Source organism: Moschus berezovskii, chromosome 1 (assembly GCF_049115385.1).
Source record: "Moschus berezovskii isolate FMDL1 chromosome 1, NW_MosBer_1.0, whole genome shotgun sequence".
Classification (NCBI taxonomy): Eukaryota; Metazoa; Chordata; class Mammalia; order Artiodactyla; family Moschidae; genus Moschus; species Moschus berezovskii.
Genome location: NC_142460.1, coordinates 34,118,035 through 34,134,645, shown reverse-complemented (window position 1 = coordinate 34,134,645; position 16,611 = coordinate 34,118,035). Strand labels below are relative to the sequence as shown.

Sequence of the window (16,611 nt, the reverse complement as noted above, 5' to 3'; positions counted from 1 at the left end):
GTTTTTTGAATGTTGAGTTTTAAGCTAGGTTTTTCACTCTTCTTTTTAAGTTATGACCAACCTAGATAGCACATTAAAAAGCAGAGACATGACTTTGCCAACCAAGGTCTGTCTAGTCAAGGCTATGGTTTTTCCCATGGTCATGTATGGATGTGAGTGTTGGACTGTGAAGAAAGCTGATCGCTGAATAATTGTTGCTTTTGAACTGTGGTGCTGGAGAAGACTCTTGAGAGTCCCTTGGACTGCAAGGAGATCCAACCAGTCCATTCTAAAGGAGATCAATCCTTGGTGTTCATTGGAAGGACTGATGCTAAAGCTGAAACTGCAATACTTTGGCCACCTCATGCAACGAGTTGACTCACTGGAAAAGACTCTGATGCTGGGAGTGATGCTGGGAGTGATGCTCGTCATGCGACGAGTTGACTCACTGGAAAAGACTCTGATGCTAGGAGGAGACGGGGTCGACAGAGAATGAGATGGCTGGATGGCATCACCGACTCGATGGACATGAGTTTGAGTGAACTCCGGGAGTTGGAAATGGACAGGGAGGCCTGGCATGCTGTGATTCATGGGGTCGCAAAGAGTCCGACACGACTGAGTGACTGAACTGAACTGAACTTTCACCCTCATCAAGAGACTCTTTAGTTCCTCCTCACTTTCTCCCTTTAGAGTGGTCTTATCTGCATATTTGAAGTTGTTGATATTTCCCCTAGCAGTCTTGATTCTAGCTTGTGATTCATCCTGCCTGACATTCTACGTAAAATTTAAATAAGCAGGGTTACGATATACAGCCTTGACGTACTCCTATACAGATGGTGAATAGGCATATAAAAAGATGCTCAGCATCACCAATCATCAGAGAGATCCAAATCAAAACCATAGTGACACATAACCTCACACCTTTTAGAATGGCTGTTATCAAAAAGACAGCAAATATCAAGTGCTGGCGAAGATGTATGGAAAAGGGAGCCCTGGTGCACTGTTGGTGGGGATGTAAATTGGTGCATCCACTATGGAAATCTCTGTAGACTCCTCAAAAACCTAAAAATGTAACTACTATATGAGGTATGATATGATATAGCAATTCCACTACTGAGTATTCATTCACAGAAAATGTAATAGAAGTTGTTTAGTTGCTAATCGTGTCTGACTCTTTGATGTTGAGAAAATGTAAATAACAATTCAAAAAGATATATACATCCCTAGCTTAATTGCACCTTTATTTACAAGAGCCAAGGTACAGAAGCACTCTAAGTGTCCATCAGTGTATACGTGGATAAAGAAGACGTGACATATAAATATTTTTCAGTCATAAAATTAGAATGAACTCTTGCCAACATGTATGGTCCTCGAGGGCATTATGCTAACAGAAGTAATTCAGGCATAGAAAGACAAAACTACTATTTCACTTATATGTGGAATCTAAAAAACAATACAAATGAGCAAACATAACAAAGCAGAGACAGACTTAAAGATATAGACAATGAACAGGTGATTTGGTGGGTGGGGAATAAATAAATGAGGGACATTAAGAGCTACAAACTTCCAGTGCCAAAATAAATGAGTCATGGGTATGAAATGCACAGTGTGGGTAACCATAGATATATCCTTCATGTGAAAGTGTTAGTCACTCAGTTGTGTCCGACTCTTTGTGACCGCATTGACTGTAGCCTGCCAGGCTCCTCCATTCATGGGATTTTCCAGGCAAGAATCCAGGAGAGGGTTGCTGATTCCTTCTCCAGGCGATCTTCCAGACCCAGGGATCGAACCCGAGTCTCCTGCATTGCAGGCAGACACTACCATCAGAGCTACTAGGGAATCCCACCCTTCATACATGAGTATATATTTTAAGTCTGTGTATATATGTAGACAGATAGATATTGGATTGGCCAGAAAGTTGTTTTGAATTTTTCTTTATGATGTTATGAAAAACCTGAACAAACTTTGTAGCCAACCCAGTACCATATTTGGCTTCCAGATCTCATCTGAGCTGAGCCTCTATTCGTAGAAAATCTCTTGAAAAGGTTGTTTAATCCTGTTCTCTCTAAATTCTTCCTAGAATTACCTCTTGAATATATTCCAGTCTGGCTTTGATCATGTGACTCCACAAAAGCTCTTTGGAAAGCTTGTTACTAATAACATCCACTTTTCTAAATTTTATCACAAATTAGGAAACCTAATTTTACTTTTTTACCTAAGAGAAGCATTGATCCAATTAAAATAATCCTTTCTGCTTGTTGCACGGACTTTGACTTGTCGTATGCTTGCGTGCATGTTAAGTTGCTTCAGTTGTATCCAACTCTTTGCAACCCTATGGACTGTATCCTGCCAGGCTCCTCTGTCCATGACATTCTCCAGGCAAAAATACTGGAATGGGTTGCCGTGCCCTGCTCCAGGGGATCTTCCAGATTCAGGGATCGAACCTCCATCTCATGTCTCCTGCATTGAGTCACGGGTTTTTTACCGCTAGTGCCACCTGGGAAGCTCTGGCTTATAGTATACTTTCTTGTTTTTTTTTTCTCTCATCCGTCTTGGTCTTCTAATTGACCTCTAAATTATCTAGGGCTCTAAATTGGGGTTTGTTAATGGATTCCTTTCTTATATAACTATGTTTATTCTCTTGATTTATTCATTTTGTCTCATGCCTTTAATTATCAACTGGATTCAAAAAAATCCAAATTTTAAACAGGAACCTTTCAACTAAATCCTAGTTGTCTGTATCCAGTCATCTACCAGGTAGCTACATTTGGATATTAAATAAGTACCTTTATGCAAAATACCCAATCTAGCTCTGTACATTGTCTCTAGTTCTGTATCTTCCTTGGTCATCCCAATCTCATTAAATGGTGATTTCTTCCTTCTAGTAATATAGTCTAAAATTTTTGGTGTAATCTTTTGACTTTTTAAATTATTATACACACATTCAAATTTGTAAATCCTGTTATTCTTATTTTAAATACATTAAAATTTTTATCTTTTCTCAAAACCCAACTGTTACTTCTCTGGTCCAAGCCAGCATAATTATTTGCCTGCATGCATGCTAAATCACTTCAGATGTCTCTATGACCCTGTGAACCATAGCCCGCCATATTCCTCTGTCCATGAGATTCTCCAGGCAAGAATACTGGAGTGGGTTGTCATGCCCTCCTCCAAGTTATTTGCCTAGATTTTTGCAAAAAATTTTGTAGAGGTTTTAATGCCTTCACCCTTGCCCCTTATTATTCTTGTTAAAATAGTGAAATGGGTCCATTGGAAATAAGCTGGATAATATCACTCTGTTTTTCAGAAGCCTCCAATAGCTTCTGATATTTGGAAAACCCTTTTATTACCTACACTGCTCTACCTGACAGCATGTGTGTACGTTAGTTGCTGACCCTTTGTGATCACTTAGGCTGCAGCCCATCAGGCTCCTCTGTCAATGGAATTCTTCAGGCAGGAATACTAGAGTGGGTTGCCATTCCCTTCTCCAGGGTATATTTCTGACCCAGGGATTGAACCTGGGTCTCCCACATTGTAGGCTGATTTTTTTTTTTTTTTTTTTTACCTTCTGAGCCACCTGGGAAGCCCCCAACATGATAGGTCACTCTTCAAATCTCTATTACCTTCATTTTCCCCTCAAGTCCTACTATTAAAATCAATTAATTTATTCCTAGTAAGATTTCACATTTTCTCCATCAGTCCTTGGGTGCTGGAAGATTTTTAATAGTGTTTGTACTTTATCCATCTACAACTTCGAATATACATTGTGAGTTGTAAATGAAGTGAAAGCTATCACAAGTCTTTGATGTACTAATTGCAGTATGCAATATATTTGAGTTTGCTGAGAGAGTCCTTAACTGCCAAACTGGAGTCTCAATGATAAGCCTACTGATTTTTAACTCTGGGTATCGCAAAGAGTTGGACACGACTGAGCAACTGAACTGAACTGAACTGAACTGATGTCTAGATTAATTGCTGAGTTCTTCAGGTAAACTAAGTATAAATTTTAGAACACTATTCTTTTAATTACAAAATCTGAAACTGGATAAGAAGTTAAACTATGTACGGAATAGTAGAACTGACTTACTATATGAATGCTGCTGCTAAGTCACTTCAGTCGTGTCCGACTCTGTGCGACCCCATAGACAGCAGCCTACCAGGCTCCCCTGTCCCCGGGATTCTCCAGGCAAGAACACTGGAGTGGGTTACCATTTCCTTCTCCAATGTGTGAAAGCGAAAAGTGAAAGTGAAGTTGCTCAGTCACGTCCGACTCATAGCGATCCCATGGACTGCAGCCTACCAGGCTCCTCCATCCATTGGATTTTCTAGGGAAGAGTATACTTGCATTCAATTCTGAAGTTCACTGCATCTAGCCGAGTCATAGGAGCTGTGAATCTATTGGGACAAAAATTTAAAAGGAAAAACAGAATGCTAAAGTAATAGTAGCATGAAGTGAAGTGAAGTGAAGTCGCTCAGTTGTGTCCTACTCTTTGCAACCCCGTGGACTGTAGCCTATCAGGCTGCTCTGTCCATGGGATTCTCCAGGTAAGAATACTGGAGTGGGTTGCCATTTCCAAAGTGATAAACATTTGAATAAATTGATATAATATTCTGATTACTCCATGCGTCATTTTGCTTATTTAAACTAAAATATCCTCTGAGACCAAGTGATAGAAAAGATGATAATTGAGGAATCTTCATAGACAAATTTTATAGAGGCAGGAAGTTAGGAAGCAATTGAATGGCACACTTTTCCTGTGTATACCACAAAGATTTGGATCTCCTCTTTCTGTATCAGAAAAAACATGTCTAACTGGCTGTTTTGATCAGTACCTTGAGATACCACATTGCATTACACTATTCCAATACCTTCTTATAATATTTACAGCAATCTGCCCTGTAATATAATTGTTTACTAAACATTCTATATCAGAATATCCCAGCACACAGAAACTTCTTGAGGGGTGTTTCTTATCACTTTTGTTTCTTGTAGTGAAGGTAATATAATTTCACAGATCATCTCTGCTTCTTGGCTCTCTGTTTCCACCATGCTCCCCTTTAATGATAACATCTGTAAATTTTTATCTTCTAATGATTTATATATATCAATGTAAATATTCATCACAGACCTGTGTGAGCCATAATTTTCTTTTTTAATAAAAGAATATGATATAGAAATATAGGCTTCTCTTTTAATGTTTCTGACAAAGTCCACATTGTATCTTTTCCTTTCTGTGGTTTAGGGTTGTAGCATTAATTCATTCATTCCATACTTTGAAACTGTCTTAATACATCTTTTTGCCTTTGGTAAAGAAATAAATTTTGTTACCATTTGCAACTCCCTTTCTGCTGTGCATTATTTTATGATCTTGATAACTTAGATCCTTTCTAGAGAGTACCTTCTTTTTTAATTGAAGACTTCTAGCAATTATAAAATGGAGAAGGCAATGGCACTCCACTCCAGTACTCTTGCCTGGAAAATCCCATGGACAGAGGAGCCTGGTAGGCTGCAGTCCATGGGGTCACTAGGAGTCAGACACGACTGAGTGACTTCACTTTCATTTTTCCCTTTCATGCATTGGAGAAGGAAATGGCAGCCCACTTCAGTGTTCTTGCCTGGAGAATCCCAGGGATGGGGGAGACTGGTGGGCTGCTGTCTATGGGGTCACACAGAATTGGACACGACTGAAGTGACTTAGCAGCAGCAGCAATTATAAAAAGTTGAGTTTGTATATGCATGATAATTTTTAATTTGTCTTTTCTTTATGAAGAGATACTTTACCTCAAAACAAACAGATTAAATCCCCAAACTAAACAAAATCAGCTCAAGGGAGTTCATGTATGTTATACAAAATTTTAATTTTTAGTCATCTTTAAGAGGTAGCTTGCTTCTGTGTCTATTTACTGAAAGGATTTGATGAAACTTTTGATATTTTTGTTTATACTTATTAGATTTTAGTATTTATGTGCATATATTATATATAGCATTTCCAGTAAAGTGATTTTGTTAATTCCATAATTGTTATACTCTAATACAACTGAGAAGAGTTCAACACAGAGCTAAGAAATATTTTTTATCATCTTGAGCCTCCTACCTGAAATGTAGTTATGAGGCACTAAAGTAAAATATATGAGTCACTCAGCATAGCTGTGCATTACAACAGAGTGTATATTTGCTATAACGCTGCCAATACATATGACAGTAATTATACACATTATTTTTATAACATTTCTTATAAATCCAGTGATGTGTATATATATATATATATATATATATATATATATATATAATGTGTATTTGAAATGATGTGAATTTTTAAAAGAAGGAAAAATGTACACACACATTGCCAAGTAGTATTCTACTTTGTGATATATGGCTGGTAAAAGTGATGCTGTTAAAAGCAATGTGTTGTATACCATAAGAATTTGTATATATGTGACAAACGTTGTCACTAGTGGTAAATTCCTTGCATTTTCTGATGTCAAGTGTGGGACTAGTGACAATTTAAAATACTTGTTAGAATTCATATTTCCAGGGATATTGGATGAAGAAAGGCTTGATTTATACTCTGACTTTTAACAATGACAGTGGACAGAATTTATGTCGTGATGGATTGCATATTGATCCATGGGAGAAGAGAAACAAATGACATGAGCCCTGTGACTGTCCAAGTGTACTCTGTAGAGAGTTTCCAGGCTGCTGCACAAGGATGAAGAGTCTGGCTCTTTTCTCCTAGTTGAGGAGCCAGTGTTGAGCTTGAGTTTGAATGATTAAGGGTGCTAGAAATCAGAGAATGGGGTACCAGAGAGGAGGGAGCTCTGTGGAGAAGAAATCACAGGGAGAGAGCTCCAGAGATCTTCAGCACTTTCCCCAAGAGTCTTCAGCTGAGTACTGATAAGTGTATGTACATGAGGAAATTGCAAGGCCACAGAGAGAACCACGGGAATCCTGGAGTGTGTTGCTTTAGTAATGCAGTTGAATTAGTCTTAAACTAAAGACTGTCCCCAGCTTGCCTAGCAAAGTTTAAAAGCCTCAAAAGAGTAAAATTGTTTTCAAGTTATTTAACAATATCTCATAAAAAAGGTCATCTATATATTTTTATATATAATGTATTGTATCACTAAATTTATAAAATACTTATATCACTCATATATATATATATATATATATATATATATATATATCTCACTCAAAGCATATAATTCACAGTGTGTGGCATCTAATAAAAATTATGAGGTATACAAGGTACATGAAAATATCCATATTAGGGGAAAAAAGCTAAATCAATCAAAAGAAACAGATCCATTGACAAAGGTGACAGTATTAGTATATAGGAACATTCACATATCCTCTTTCTTTTTCTTTTAATACATATACTGTATATGTATACAAGGTAGCTGGAAAGCATGAACATAATACAGAGAAACATAACAGCGTAAAAGACTAAATCAAAATTCTAGAGATTAAAAAATTAAAGATTAGATTGGATTAACATAAGATTAGGTACTGCAGAACAAATGTCTAGTCAAATCAAAGAGAAAAATACAATTTATCCAAATGAAACAGACAGGAAAAAGACCTATGTATACTTAGAGCAGTCATGTGTGTTTTTTATGCTTCCAGTGAGTTGTGGCCAAAGAAGGCTCAGTATAGGGTCCTCATTTGTCTCTTAGATAGAGCAAAGAAAGAATGTTCCCAAAATATTTTGTATTTCTTCATACTGAAGTTTTTCCTTTATAGAGCATGTTGTAGGGATTTACTATCAGGAGATGATAATGACTATTGTTATATTTATTGAATATATACTATGTGTCAGGCACTTTTTAAACATCTCATGTAAATTATTGTACTGCTTCCTGTTGAATATTGCTTTTCAAAAATCTTTCATTTGTCTATAATTTGAACAAGATTGCCATACCACTTAGACACTGGTCACTAACTACATCACTGGTTGTAATAACATTAATCATATGTCTTACACTGAGCCTACACAAACTGAAGTAATTCTAATTAGACCTAGGGGAAAGCAGCAAAAGTTATGCACTGTGGATAAGCCAACCTGCACTGTGATAAATACTGCAAAATAATTACAGAAAAACCTCACTGGCTTTCAATACAGAAATCCATGGATTTGTGAGTAGTCTGCAACAGTATGCTCTAGACTTTAATTTGGGTTCTGATCTGCTCTGTATGTTCTAGCAACTGATAAAAATAAAGGGACACATTCCATCTTGGTTATGTTGCTTAAAAATTTCCATGGATAAAATGTGCGATGCAAATTTAAAACAAAGACGGGAGAATAGTATAATGAAATCCCACATTCTATTGCAGCTTCAATCGTTATCAATATTATACCATTCCAATTATAGTATTTTTAGTCTTGTACTTCATCTGTTTTCTAATTGGTTAAGTTTATGTTACAGAGAAAAACATTTTAAAATATGAGTTTAAAAAATATGAAAACAAACCTCTCATTTATTCAAAGCCTTGCGATAAAGGAGTTCACATTTTAGTTATTACATTACTTCCAGAGCAGTACAGTGTAAGCATGTGATATCAACGTTCACAAGTTAAGTTCAATTATGTACATAAACCATTACAATACCTCTGACCATCTTATAATAAATTGTTGAATAGGAAGGATTTCCATGTATAATGTGCCTCATTCTTTTAGATCTCCTTTCTATCTTTGCAGTGTTGTGTGCCCTGAAACTAAAATTTAGCTCAAATAGGATATAACTTTTAGATTTTAATATCTTCTTGGCTTCTTATCCCTTATTCATTTTTAATAAGCAGTTGTTGTTACTTTGCTCTTTTGCATTATGAAGGATATAAGAAAAAAATTGGAAAAAGCAATGATTATCACAAACAGTAGTGACCATCCTGTTTTTCATAGTTTGTTTACCTTGAAGAAAGCAATAAAATTTTACATGGCTCAATAGCTTGAATCTGTGGAATTTTCCTGCTGGCTTTCTACACTAGCCCCACACTTATGGCTTGAATTCCCATGTCCTGAATTTTCTGAAAAGTCTTGAGGTCAAATATGTTGTTCTGTTGTCTTCGGATTCGATAAAAGTAGGTATCTTGTCATTCAGAGTAAGTGATAGCTTTGCCAGAGTATGATCAGCTGTACTACAAACACATTTCTTTTATTCTAAGTTATTTGCTTAGAACCCCAGTCACAATGAATAAATATACTAAGTAACAGTCATATAGAAATACAGTTGGGACTCTTAATATAACTTTAAGTAATATATAAATTTTGGAAATGTGATGCATAATTATTAGTACCCACAGATTTAAAGCCATTGAATATTAACACAGAGTTTATGTCTGTATAAAACCAACAAGGCCTTTGACCCCTATAACCAGTGAAGAAACTGTGAGTTAAGAAATTTTCCTGGACATATTGCTCTTTATTTCATCAGTTTACCCTCCATAGAGGAAGGGTAAATGTACATAAGTTTATTTCATGATATGAAAATAGGAATAAAATTAGGAAGGTCGGATGAAGCCCAGAGGAAAGAGACCTTAATACTAAGAGTAAACATAGGAATTCTATGATTTTGAGAAGTTAGTTTGCATAAATTAATTCCAATAACCTTTGGAAAGAGTCTGTTTTCATTCTTATGCATTTAACAGTCATGTCTTGCTGCTACATCTACATATTTGAAACTTAATTTACATTGAATAGAGATGCAATGGAATGCAATGAAAAATAATGTAAACGGAATATATAATAAAAATTCCACCCCCAAAAAATGCATAGCATATAATGAGAAAAAATAATATGTAACCAAGAGGTGAAAACTTGTGCATCTATGAATCTTGGGTTCTCCAGTGTTAGGGGATCTGACATGCTCTTGGCATTTTCTCTACACCTGCTGTCTTCTCTCAGTTTTTCCATAAGCCTTCTGGTGGCATATTCTCTCTGCAGCCCTGAATTCTCTCTACACCACTGCCTCTTTCACCATTTCCAGATTCCAGTCCAGACTTCAGCATATCAAGGAAGATACCTCTGACTCTAACGCACGCCTTCGATAATATCCCCACAATGAACCTGTGGTATTTTTCAGATTATTCGTATTTTATTATTGAAATGATATCTGTCTTCTCAGTTAAAGTTAAATTCTACTAAGGGTGGAAATTATTCTGTTTTGCTCAGCTTATATCCCCAGCGCCTGGACACTTATTGCAGAACATTGCACACATACAAAAAAATGTTGAGTAACTGATGTGAACCACCATTTCACAAAAGGCCAAAAGCGTCAGTGGCCCTAGAAACATTCAAAGGCATAAATGTGAGGAAGAAGCAAGAGAATTCTGACCACCTCAGATGTATTGTTTGCTGCAACTGAATTCTAAATTTGACAATGAAGTCTAGTCAAGTGAAGCCACAAAGTAACCATGACATACGTTATATAATTTCAAATGTACAACAGTTAAAATTTACAACAAAATATTTATTTTGTACTAAACTGAAGATAATTGGTTTCACACAGATATTTAAGAAATTAATGAAAGGACAATAAGCGCTATGAATAATCATTTTATAAAAATACTGAAATACTACACAAGCAAGCAGTTCTTAAGTTGACCTTCAGAAAGGCAAAAGATATAATATCAAGTCAAATTTCTGAGAGTGTCTTTTGTAAAAGATTGAAAGAATAATGTATAGTCAGACACTTTACTTTCCAATCATCTTAATGCAGTGATAGAAACTGAAAATACTACACGAACAGCTAATATACCAATTAACCTGTCTCAGTCAAATATCTGATGTCTTAGATGGATCTTCTGTAGGTGGTGAATCAAAGCCAAGACATAAATGATTTTCTTTCAGAAATGTGTAATACATTTTTGTAGCACACAGAGAAAGATGCCCTTTGGTATATGAAATGAGAAGAAATGACTTTGGTCTTCTAGTCAAATGCATATTGTGCATTATTACAGAGACAATGCTAACTCTGAGAATGACTTATTTCTCAGGGAATCACACTTCTTCCAGAAATAGAACAGATTCTATTCTTCCTAAATTTCTGTTAATCTCAGATATATTGTTGCTTATTGTAAAACAATTGCAAACATAGATAAAAATGTTGAGTAACTAAGTGACAGGATCCCAAATTTTTTCTAAAGTATCAATGATTCTAAAACAGTTTAACACATGAGTGTGAGAAAGAAAAAAGATAGCTCATACTGGCTACCTTAGTATTTTAAATACTACCATTTTTACTAATATTAATAACATGCTAACTTACATGAATAGTTATCCACAAGTGAAAGCTATATCATTTATAACAGGTGATAACCAAAGGACCTGTTTATTTTTAAGGTGGGTAAATTTACTTTTTAATGTGCAGAAGGACAATATTTTCCCTAATGAATGAAGGATGTTTTACATTATTAATAATGTATCTTATTTCCATTCTAATATTAAGTACAAAGTTTTTCTTCCATAGTAAAAAATAGCTGAAGAATTACATTTCCTTTACACAATTATATGTATATTTCACTATGAGTTAATTTGCCTTATAAAAATTAGAATGTATTGATTCTTTCCTAGATGCTAGTCCAGGTGACTTTCATATGAAGTGTCATTAAAATGTCTTGCATTTGTTCAACTATAATATCAACCTGCAGGATAAAATCCAAAGTTTCAGATAAGACCAGAAAAAGCAATGTGTCCCAAGAAATGAATTGATTTCAATGAATATTATATACACACACACAGAATAGTCAATGAGGGATTATGAATATAAATTGATATTTGGCTAAGAAATGGAAAGAATGATGGTAGAATTCTGCCATATAGATATGAAAGAGATAAAGGGGGAAAGATTAGAGACAGATATGTGAAGGCTGCTTAGAGAAAGACAACACAGGATACTCATTGCAGTACAAGTAGTTCAAATTAATTGGAACCCAAATTACTGATACCCAAATTGTAACGTGTCCTTAAGCAGAAAGATAAAGCCATATGGAAGTCCATCAACATCAGGCTAAGGAGTTGGCAGAAACAATATAATGTTATGTGTAATTATAGAAAATTACTGGCGGTGAAACCATCATAAAGTATTTATGAGAAATAAAAGTTTGCTTTTTTAAAAAAGCCTTATTCTTAGTTTCACAAGAAATAATTTCTGCAGCTGGAATGATTTTTTTGCTAAAAGAAACATAGGAAATAACATAATGTTGTAGAATTTTGCAGAGTCAGGAAGGCTTTTTTGGTCACATTCTTCCTGAGTGTGATTGTTTTCTCTGAAATCGAGAGACGCCTGTCAATATCCTTCCAACTCAGCAGCACAACTGAAACTCTGAACGGAGAGGGAGAAAGCAGATATGTCCAGGGGAACACAGTTCCTGAAAATTGGAAATGTAATGTCAAGCAAGATGTTAAACTGAAATGTATCATTATTTAGAATATAAATAGATGAATAAAGGTTCAGCAACTGATCCGAGAGTGAAAACATGGGAACATGAGAACATGAGGCATGGGAAATAATTAGTATTAATATCATTCATAGAAAGAAAGCTACCTGGGAGAGGGCAGGTGATCCTGGGTGGGTGTGATGCATTCATCTAGACATGCTGGTTTGAGATCTGTATCAAATGGACTTTCCCTGCAGTGATATATCTTATTTCTGAAGCTCCAGGGAAAGAAGGACCCTGAGGGAGAAAGAGTGACTAGAGATCTCGGTGTAGATGTGGTCGGGATAAGAGTGCTCAAGTGAAATTGAATGAAAAAGCTCTAGAGTCCAGGCCAGAATACAGAGACCTCAAGGAAGCAAGGAGGCTGTAATCAAAACCAAAACAAAGGAGACTACAACTAAAACTGGGAGAAAACAGGATCATATGGGTGTCCTGAAAGCCAAGGGAAGTCAGCACAGAAGAAAGGAAGGCGAATTCAAAAGGATTTAGCAATAAATGGTGGTGCTGGTTTAGTTGCTAAGTCGTGTCCGACTTGTGTGACACCATGGACTGTAGGCCACTAGGCTCATCTGTCTGTGGGGATTTTCCAGGCAAGAAAACTGGTTTGGATTGCCATGCCCTTCTCCAGGGGATCTTCCCAACCTAGGGATTAAATCCAAGTCTCCTGCACTACAGACATACTTTACCAAATGAGCTACCAGGTAATTAACAATGAATCAGATCAGTTCAGTTCAGTCACTCAGTCGTGTCTGACTCTTTGTGACCCCATGAATCACAGCATGCCAGGCCTCCCCGTCCATCACCAACTCCTGGAGTTCACTCAAACTCATGTCCATCGAGTCAGTGATGCCATCCAGCCATCTCATTCTCTGTCGTCCCCTTCTCCTCCCGCCCCCAATCCCTCCCAGCATCAGAGTCCTTTCCAGTGAGTCAACTCATCGCATGAGGTGGCCAAAGTATTGGAGTTTCAGCTTCAGCATCAGTCCTTCCAATGAACACCCAGGCCTGATCTCCTTTAGGATGGACTGGTTGTATCTCCTTGCAGTCCAAGGGACTCTCAAGAGTCTTCTCCAGCACCGCAGTTCAAAAGCATCAATTATTCGGCGATCAGCTTTCTTCACAGTCCAACTCTCACATCCATACATGACCACTGGAAAAACCATAGCCTTGACTAGAGAGATCTTTGTTGGCAAAATAATGTCTCTGCTTTTTAATACACTATCCAGGTTGGTCATAACCTTCCTTTCAAGGAGTAAGCGTCTTTTAATTTCATGGCTGTAATCAGCATCCACAGTGATTTTGGAGCCCCCCCCAAAAATAAAGTCTGACACTGTTTCCACAGTTTCCCCATCTCTTTCCCATGAAGTGATGGGACCAGATGCCATGATCTTTGTTTTCTGAATGTTGAGCTTCAAGCCAACTTTTTCACTCTCCTCTTTCACTTTCATCAAGAGGCTTTTGAGTTCCTCTTCACTTTCTGCCATAAGGGTGGTGTCATCTGCATATCTGAGGTTGTTGACATTTCTCCCAGCAATCTTGATTCCAGCTTGTGCTTCTTCCAGCCCAGCATTCCTCATGATGTAATCTGCATATAAGTTAAATAAGCAGAGTACAATATACAACCTTGACGTACTCCTTTTCCTATTTGGAACCAGTCTGTTGTTCCATGTCCAGTTCTAACTGTTGCTTCCTGACCTGCATACAGGTTTCTCAAGAGGCAGGTCAGGTGGTCTGGTATTCCCATCTCTTTCAGAATTTTCCACAGTTTGTTGTGATCCACACAGTCAAAGGCTTTGGCATAGTCAATGAAGCAGAAATAGATGTTTTTCTGAAACTCTCTTGCTTTCTCCATGATCCAGCAGATGTTGGCAATTTGATCTCTGGTGCCTCTGCCTTTTCTAAAACCTGCTTGAACATCTGGAAGTTCACGGTTCACTTATTGCTAAAGCCTGGCTTGGAGAATTTTGAGCATGACTTTACTAGCGTGTGAGATGAGTGCAATTGTGCAGTAGTTTGAGAATTCTTTGGCATTGCCTTTCTTTGGGATTGGAATGAAGACTGACCTTTTCCAGTCCTTTGGCCACTGCTGAGTTTTCCAAATTTGCTAGCATATTGAGTGCAGCACTTTCACAGCATCATCTTTCAGGATTTGAAATAGCTCAATTGGAATTCCATCACCTCCACTAGCTTTGTTCGTAGTGATGCTTTCTAAGGCCCGCTTGACTTCACATTCCAAGATGTCTGGCTCCAGGTGAGTGATCACGCCATTGTGGAGGTACAATACTGGCCAAAGGATATTTTTTTAGTTATGAAAAGCAGTTAATTACCTTATATAACAATTGGCCATTTTACCTTGGCCAATTATTCATTCATTCTGATTTTTAACTTCTGTGAATACTTGCATTTTGTTCTCTTTCAATTAAGTAAATGGGTTTAGTAGCTGAACATCTTAAAAATTGGCAGAATAGAATGCCCTTCAGATTGAAAACTTCATGTTACTATTTCTTTAGCAATACTTGGAAGGTGGGGAACATATTTTTGACTAAGAAATTTTGGTCTAAGTTGCATCCCTCATAGCTTTTATTTCTTTATTTTTGAAGACCATTTCTCAAATGATGAATTATCAATAATTAATGGGGTTATTTAATGATTTCATTCATATAGACAATTAAAAAGCAAAAAAAGTAACCATATTGTGCCCCAATCAACATGTTTGAAAAGGCCTTTAAGAGAGTCGAGTGATGGACTTCCCTGGTTATCCAGTGATTAAGAAGCAGACTTTTACTTCTGTGGCTCTGGGTTTGGTCCCCATTGGAGGAAATAAGATCCCACAAGCTGTGCAAAAGCATACTCTTTTGATATTAATAAAGAAAAATGATTAAACATAATTTTAATAATGTAAAGTACACACATGTATTGAAATTTATTTGAATCTGTCATATATAAAATTATACAACCATTATACTGTGTATAATAACATACATATTTCAATTAAATGAATGACATACAATATTCTATTGAACACTAAAGCCTTAATTAAAAAGAATCAATTCAATAATGGTAGAGCAGATGTCTTCAAAGAGTTATGAAGTGTTAAAAGTCCACTGTATAGCTTGACAGTACAAAATAAAGTTGAATGAATAAACTATCTCTGTTTTAACATGTGTGCTATTAAGGTATTTACATGATTTAAGAAAACAATTATGGATATGCTAATTATGTTGCACAGAATAATTCTTATTTGAAATACAATCTATAGACTATATGGAGAAGGCAATGACACCCCACTCCAGTACTCTTGCCTAGAAAAATCCCATGGACGGAGGAGCCTGGTGGGCTGCAGTCCATGGAGTTGCTTCGAGTCAGACATAACTGAGTGACTTCACTTTCACTTTTCACTGTCACACATTGGAGAAGGAAATGGCAACCCACTCCAGTGTTCTTGCCTGGAGAATCCCAGGGTTGGCAGAGCCTGGTGGGCTTCCATCTATGGGGTCACACAGAGTCGAACACGACTGAAGTGACTTAGCAGCAGCAGCAGCGTAGACTATAAGGTTATAAGTAATTCCTTGACTTGAGTCATATTTGTGGAGTATGTGAATAATCATTTCCATATTGTTTCCAATGACTTCCTAAGAATACGGTGCTTTTAATAGTGTGTCTGTGATGCATATGGTACCAGTTATGCTTATAAGCAATACTGTTGCATTCATTCAAAAATGAAAGCTATAAATTCCTTTTAAATTCTTTAATTGTCATACGTCTTGGTACATTCTCCTTATGTGGTGAAATAAGAAACTTAAGTATGGCAGAGGTATTTTTGCTGGTAAGCTGTTCAGTTCAGTTCAGTTCAGTCACTCAGTCCTATCCGACTCTCGCAACCCCATGAATTGCAGTATGCTAGGCCTCCCTGTCCATCACCAACTCCCGGAGTTCACTCAAACTCATGTCCATCCAGTCGGTGATGCAATCCAGCCATCTCATTCTCTGTCGTCCCCTTCTCCTCCTGCCCCCAATGCTTCCCAGCATCAGAGTCTTTTCCAGTGAGTCAACTCTTCGCAAGAGGTGGCAGTTAAATAGGCATTGTTGTCATTTTGCTGTTTACAAAGAACCCAACGGAAAGACAACAACAAAATCCTTGCGCCACCTGGGAAGTCCCTAGAACATACTAGCTTTATAAAAAGCAAGTGAAATCTAAA

The 16,611-nt window shown here is 36.9% G+C and overlaps 1 protein-coding gene across 2 annotated transcripts in view; it reads left to right on the top strand.

The window, feature by feature from the left end:
• The window catches only part of NCAM2 (neural cell adhesion molecule 2), a 579,580-nt gene that overhangs the window by 413,837 nt on the left and 149,132 nt on the right, over positions 1 to 16,611 (top strand). The gene's annotated exons all lie outside the window — the stretch shown is intronic.